Source organism: Eriocheir sinensis, chromosome 27 (genome assembly GCF_024679095.1).
Source record: "Eriocheir sinensis breed Jianghai 21 chromosome 27, ASM2467909v1, whole genome shotgun sequence".
NCBI lineage: Eukaryota > Metazoa > Arthropoda > Malacostraca > Decapoda > Varunidae > Eriocheir > Eriocheir sinensis.
The window spans coordinates 19,492,661-19,500,429 of record NC_066535.1 but is presented as its reverse complement, the minus strand read 5'-3'; the positions used below and the strand labels follow the sequence as shown (position 1 = coordinate 19,500,429).

At 40.9% G+C, this 7,769-nt stretch overlaps 2 long non-coding RNA genes across 3 annotated transcripts; both read right to left on the bottom strand.

Annotated features, from left to right (window-relative positions):
- Nucleotides 1–724: 724 nt before the first annotated feature.
- On the bottom strand, nt 725–6,304 carry LOC127004257 (uncharacterized). 2 transcript variants are annotated; one of them, XR_007757723.1, is made up of 3 exons: nt 6,027–6,304; nt 4,906–5,022; nt 725–2,667 (listed from the first exon to the last, which is right to left on the bottom strand). It is a non-coding gene; the product is annotated as an uncharacterized LOC127004257 (long non-coding RNA). The 2 variants fall into 2 exon arrangements; XR_007757724.1 differs by lacking the exon at nt 6,027–6,304 and adding an exon at nt 5,685–5,977.
- On the bottom strand, nt 3,695–4,177 carry LOC127004256 (uncharacterized). Its single transcript, XR_007757722.1, has 3 exons — nt 4,085–4,177; nt 3,865–4,034; nt 3,695–3,804 (listed from the first exon to the last, which is right to left on the bottom strand). It is a non-coding gene; the product is annotated as an uncharacterized LOC127004256 (long non-coding RNA).
- Nucleotides 6,305–7,769: the final 1,465 nt, after the last annotated feature.

Below are 7,769 nucleotides of genomic sequence, written 5' to 3'. Positions count from 1 at the left end.
AAATTTGTGCCATGATTTAAACCCCCCAAAATAGATGATACATAAAATTATCACAAATGCTGATATATATTATTATGAAATGGTTTGTGTGAGTGATGATTTTTTCCCATTTTTCTCACTTAGAGGGACCATTAACAAACATGATCCTCGCTGCTACCGGGTTAAAACTACCCACAGGCTGTCCAGAAGACCACCTATCAACCCGGACTCTAGATTCTAGGATTAAAGATGAGCTCCGGGAGGGCAGCATGAGCCAATGCAAGATGGCACCACTATAAACACTTGCCTGCGCCAGAACGGGCTGGGCCGACCATCAGGCCCCACTGGGAAGAAGCCTTGGGCCGACCATCAGGATCCACCGGGAAGAAGCCTACTGGCGCAATAGGCCATGACGTAAAAAAAATAAAACATATTTGACAAGGCTTTCAGTGGAGGTTTGGGCATTTTCCGAGATGCTTTTATGATCTGTGGAAATGTGACCCTTCCTCTGTGCCATCAACCTAAAAAACACATATTTGACAAGGCTTTCAGAGGTGTTATATACAGGCAGGGGTGCTTTTATGACCCAGCTGAAAATGTGACCCTTCCTCTGTACCATCAACCTCAAAACACACCCTTGAGAACCCAATTACGGACCTTTTCAGCCTTGGAATTATACAATCAACAACAGACATACAAATCAACACTAAAATAACACAAAAAAATATATTAATTGGTAGATTATTTTATGAGAGGTAAGGCATGGTAGAGGTTGCATGTGCTTGGTAAGGTTTTCATATAGTATAGTATGTTTCCCGGGCATCTGATGTGCTTGGTAATGCTTTTTAACACAGTAGCAGCGACGGGCCAAATTTGTGGCTTTACCGTGTAGCAGCGACGGGCCAAATTTGTGGCTTTACCATGTAGCGGCGACGGGCCAAATTTGTGCCATGATATAAACCCCCCAAAATAGATGATACATAATCTGATGACAAATGCTTGGATATGTATTATGAAATGGTTTGTGTGAGTGATGATTTTTTCTCATTTTTCTCGCTTAGAGGGACCGTTAAGAAACATGATCCCTACCACCACCACCACCACCACCACGTTCTTCTGTTCAACCGTACTGCACGCATGGGTGGGTAAAAGATACACACATATATATAACCGTACGTGCTTGAGGATAATCTCCCTCCATAGTCAGGATTCTCACATGACTTGGACACACATAGTCTTTTTTTTAATTTTTAATCTTTTATTTTTTGAGGTACAAGCCTAACGGAGGTGCCCCCATATAGGCCTGAACCCCTCTCTGATACCTGGCCTGTACTGCTGCTCTCAAATGATGTCAAACTATTTTTTTAAGGTGGAGACATCTCTAGGGGGGAACGGAACCTGACGGAACCTCCCTTGCTAGACGCTGATCCGACAGGCTTCAAGTTAGGGGTCACCTGAAGCTCTGGCCGGCAGCTTAGACTATGGGTTAGGATACTCCAGCCAGCATTAGTATGGGTTAGCATGACAGCGGAAATGGAATGGGGTTATGCAAAATCCATGAGTCGTTAGGAAAGGCAGAGAGAATTGTCATACGTAAGCAGGAGTAGTTCTCATGCGAAATTTAAGCCGTAAGTTGCTGGAGTTTTCATGCAAAGCCGTGCGATTAGTTATGAAGGAAGAGCGAAGGGAACCATCACACGAAAACTACAAGATGCGTTATACAAAATCCATGCGGGTTAAGCGAGCAGGAGTTAGTACACAGAAGCTTCGTTACGACAGCAGACGCAGAGCGAGGTGTTACGAATAGCAGAAGCAGAGTGAGTTGTAAAAGAGAGCATGCAGATGTTACACCAGTCCCAGGAGTGCAGGAGTTGATACCCGGAGCAGCAGAGGTTGTCCTTGGTAACTGAAATTAAAAGGTTTTGTTAATACTCAGAGTACCAGAACCAGTAATTGTACTCAGACTAATTGCAGTAGAGGTTGCTGATTAAGTCACACCACTACGGTAACACTTATGAAATCACCCTTACATTAGTTAGCCCCCACAGGATGTTACACATACTTATAAATGTATAGGCTTCATACAGTACACTTAAAGATTTCACAGTATTTTTTTTTCAAGGGCAAAAAAGTGTAGAAAAATAAAGCCCACTACTTGCTGCTCCCACTTAAATACTTATATATATATATATATATATATATATATATATATGTAACCTTTATACATTACACTTAAATGATTCCAATCACTACACACTTATTAGAGAACCCGGTACACACTTTAATATATAACTTAATACCTTACACACTTACTTTACACTTAAATAACGTAGGGAAACACTTACTTAGAATTATATACCCCAAAACCGAAGATTTTATAAGTATAGCAATACCAAACACCTTATACTTAAAACCCCATTTAAATACATGTAAATTATATTACAGCTTAAATATGTAACCCTGTAAACATGCATAGAAATTATTAGTAGATATATTTTAAATTCAATACTTTACATAATACAAATCATTTATATATTTTCCTTGGCACATAACCTTCTGCCTATATTTATAAGTTGCCTCCTCCTCCTCCTCCTCCTCCTCCTTCTTCTTCCTCCTCCTCCTCCTCCTCCTCCTCCTTCTTCTTCTTCTTCTTCCTCCTTCTTCTCTTCCTCCTCTGCAGTGCCTGGCCTGTAAGAAAGAGATGGGACTGTCAGACACTTCCAACTTTAACATTAACTATTTTTTAACCCAGTACACAAGCTGAAAGTAAGGGTTTTTTGTTAATTAATAGCCATAGTAGAAAGGGTTTGTAGGAGTTACCCACAGCACCAGAACCAGTAGTTGCACATAACCTTAGATTAATTACCCCACAGGACCTTACATACTTATATACTTATAGATGTAGCCTTCATAGATTACACTTAAGTAATTCCCACAGAATGCACCATTACACTTAGATTAGTTACCCCACAGAACCTTACACTTAAATACTTATAGATAATTAGCCTTCATAGATTACACTTAACCCCTTCACTACGGTATCCGAGATCACCGTGCGCACCAAATTTCAAATGTCGCTATTGAATATAACAAGTTTTCAGCCATAAACTCAACATAATCATCATATATTATATACGAAAACATGCAGAATTAAATGGTGCACATAAAGAAACTCACTACGGCCAGGCCAAAACAGCGCCTCCGCGAGAGAGAGAGAGAGAGAGAGAGAGAGAGAGAGAGAGAGAGAGAGAGAGAGAGAGAGAGAGAGAGAGAGAGAGAGAGAGAGAGAGAGAGAGAGAGAGAGAGAGAAAATAAAATAAAACCAGAAATAGGTAGACAGAAAGGTAATTACAGAGAGAGAGAGAGAGAGAGAGAGAGAGAGAGAGAGAGAGAGAGAGAGAGAGAGAGAGAGAGAGAGAGAGAGAGAAAATAAAATAAAACCAAAAATAGGTGGACAGAAAGGTAATTACAGAGAGAGAGAGAGAGAGAGAGAGAGAGAGAGAGAGAGAGAGAGAGAGAGAGAGAGAGAGAGAGAGAGAGAGAGAAAAATAAAATAAAACCAGAAATAGGTAGACAGAAAGGTAATTACAGAGAGAGAGAGAGAGAGAGAGAGAGAGAGAGAGAAAAATAAAATAAAATAAAACCAGAAATAGGTAGACAGAAAGGTAATTACAGAGAGAGAGAGAGAGAGAGAGAGAGAGAGAGAGAGAGAGAGAGAGAGAGAGAGAGAGAGAGAGAGAGAGAGAGGAAAGAGAAATACACACAAAAAAAGAGAAAATAAAATAAAATAAAAATACAGTCAAACCTCGGTTTTCCTTACCTCACCTAATCTCACCTAATCTAACCTTACCTAACCTTCCCTAACCTAATCTAACCTTCCCTAACCTAATCTAACCTTACCTAACCTTCCCTAACCTAATCTAACCTTACCTAACCTTCCCTAACCTAATCTAACCTTACCTAACCTTCCCTAACCTAATCTAACCTTACCTAACCTTCCCTAACCTAATCTAACCTTACCTAACCTTCCCTAACCTAATCTAACCTTACCTAACCTTCCCTAACCTAATCTAACCTTACCTAACCTTCCCTGACCTAATCTAACCTAATCTAACCTTACCTAACATAATCTCATAGCTGGGCGTTATCGCGGTAAGTTATCGCGATACTTTATCGCTGATAATAAAATTGGGTTATCAGCCATCCGTTACTTAATTAAATATATATCAGTATCTTCGTTACTTTTGTAACCAAACTAGCAATAATTGCTACTTTTTTCCGCCTCTCAGAAAAAAACATCTCCCTACACGTGGCCCGGGCGCCCGGTGTTGTATGAAAAAACTTTGGGGTATGAAATATCTTCGGTGAAGAGATTTCATACTTAGATCATCAACATTAAAACACTAGGTTATTTTTTTATGTTAGACTCAATAATCAATATATCAAAGAGAAAAATCATTTAACTTTGCCCAAAAAATGATTATTCACTGCCTCAAATTTGATATTCCACATTCGTTTGCGAGCATGCCATAGTATTGAAGGCACCCGGTGTTGTGTTATTTGGTGTCCCATCGTCAAAAGCTGGCGCTTTAGTTTACAAACACTAGTCTCTCATGAACAACGCATGTTCAGACCAGTAAGCGTTGCCCTGTACAGTCTCACAAAGCTTTTTAACACATTACGACTAGCTGCTGGAAGGCTGATTAACCATGCCTAACCTAAACTAACCTTACCTCACCTAATCTAACCTTGCCTAACCTAGCTTTGCCTAACTTAATCTAACCTTAAACACACACACACACACACACACACACACATAGGCCTACTAAGCGTTATGGAGACGGGACAGCACGAACCTAGTACATCTCTTTTCCAGTATTTCACAACAAGGTATATACAACAAGGTAAGTACACACATTGGCCTACCTTAATCTCAAATGCATCCCCTGTAGGTGAAGCCACATTCTTGTCGTATCAGGGCCTCCTCCTGTATCTCATGTTCAGACTTCTCGCATTCTTCATTGAGGCCATTCACAGCTACTCCTGCAATAATAACAATAATAATAATAATAATAATAACAATACATTCCACACTGAATTTAGCGTAGCAATCTATTATAGCATAACACCCCAGTGTGTGTTACCCACCACGCCACCACTAAACTCCAGCACACACACACACACACACACACACACACACACACACACACAGCCTTAAAATATTTACACAATCTCCTCAAAACACACACACACACACACACACACACACACACACACACACAGCCTTAAAATATTTACACAATCTTCTCAAAACACACACACACACAAAAAAAAACATACATGACAAAAACGCAAATGGAAAGAACCTGCTACGGGGTGTGATTCTATAGTTTTACCAGGACACACACACACACACACACACACACACACACACACACACACACAAAAACGTGCATGGAAAGAGGCGCTTCCGGGTGTGATTCTATAGTTTTACCAGGACACACACACACACACACACACACACACACACACACACACACACACACACACACACACACAGGCTTAAAATACTTACACAATATCCTCAAAACACACACACACACACTATGGCCATCCTCTGGTCCATGGCCCAGGCTGTACGTGGCATCCCTCGACCATGGCACCTTTATATAGGCCTACCCAGGCACCATGGCACTGATACTAACCTTGAAAATCACAAAATGTAGCACTATGGACCATTATTTCTCCCCTCCAATGGCCCTCCGGTGGTCCATGGCCCTAGTTGAGTAAGGCCATGGCAGGGGCGTCTACCTAACTCTCTGTGGCACCCTTGTAGACACTTGGCACCATGGCACACAGTATCTTCCCTCTAATGGCCCTTCGGTGGTCCATGGCCCCTGAATACTACGGCCATACCCTTTGTGGCACTCTCGTAGACAATTGGCGCTTAAACCACCCTTGAAAATCACAACTTGGCACCATGGCCCACAATATCTTCCGTCTAATGGCTTAATATTAACGCGTGTTGGGCATCGACGAGCTGGTACCTTCGTTTAGTAGGCCGTGCAGGTCAAGGGGAAGGCTGTGGAGAATGTTGAGGTGGAGCAGGAGGTGGAGAAGGCAGTGGAGAAGGTGTTATATGGCGAGAACGATATATAAGCAGGACTGGACTGCCGCCATTTTAGATCACCAAGTCGAAATGAAAAACTTAAAAGAGTATATCATTCCGTAAGGGTTTGATCAAAACAAACCTCTATCGACAATATTAAAGCTTATTCACCAATTTTAGGAACGTCAGAGAACATATTATTTATTTTTAGGCTCAGTAACGTAAGAAAAGTCTACAGCGCCCCTTCAAAAATGGTAAAACACGCCACCAATATAAAAAAGAAAATACACGATACATTATAAAAACTATACACAACATATGAATTCACAGCACGAAACATTTTTAAACTAAACGAAAAATAAAAAACATCGTTCACCCTCCCCGGGCCACCCTAAGGACAACCCCCCCCCTGCCCAAGACCCCTATCACCACCCCGGTGATACCACCCGACCACTCCCCCCCCCCTAAACACAAAATCGTTGATTACTCCGTTAATACTCAACCGATCGGATTCTAGTAAAGACCAAAATGTTCAGCGTCAAATACTACACCCGGGGAGCTCCACAAACACGAGGAAAACATGGACACAGCAAGAGGCGCAGGCGAAAACCGTTAAGACCGACCTTTGGACCGGTATAGCTCAATAACGAAAAAAGCTATCTTGATTCTGACAGCGCTATCGTGTTCTCCGGTAAACTCTACACCTTGTATCAGTTGCTCATCAAGAAATATCAAGAAATAAAAAAAAAGAACCAAACACGTTCAAAGTTAAATTTAAAAACGTCAAATTATAGCTCATGTCGGTTCAACTCGTGATACTTATTTCCATAAACGTATCTTCACTAGTAAAGGCGTGACAGGTGGTTAAAGAAATGACGTGTTGTCTCCAAAACTAAAGGTCGTAGCGAAGATTCGAGACCAGCGTTGTATTCATCGTTAAATTCTAAAACTTTCATTATCTATTGACGAATGAGAAAAAATAGATATTAAACGATGAACGTTGGATCAAAGTTAAAAAAAACCGCGAAAAACAGATCATAAGAACTCCATAACTATTGGTCGTAGCGTCATTCTGAAGGCACCAGCGTGTTCCCCGTAACTGGTTCTCCCAGGCGACAATTGGGCATACAAAACTTTACAGTATTAAATGAGTTATAGGCCTTCAAAGTTTCAGCACGTTTTTTTAAATCGTGGATATCTCCGTCAGTTTTAGGCCTAGCGCAATTCTGATAGCACCAGAAATTCTAATATTGTTTTCTTCACGTCTATGAACCTCTCTGATCAAGCTGCAGGCAAGAATAACGAAACTTGCATATTTGAAAAAAGATGGTTTTAGAGGAGGTGAAATTCTGGCCGTAAACACCGGAGAGTTTCATAACGGTGGAAACACAAAATCGTTCATAGCTCCGTTAATACTCTACCGATCCGATTCTAATAAGCATCAAAATGTTCAGCGTCAAATTCTACACTAGATGAGTGCAACGAACACGAGAAAAAACGAGAGGATAAAATTGAGGGTTACGACCATTTCTCAGAATATAGCTAATAGCTTCTATAATAATTAAGCTAGCGCAAAACCAAGACCAGAAATGGATTCCTCGTTATTTTCCCTCTCCAAATCATGCCCGACATTAAGACATTACTTAGACATGGATGCAGGAATCTATGCAGAATCAAAACA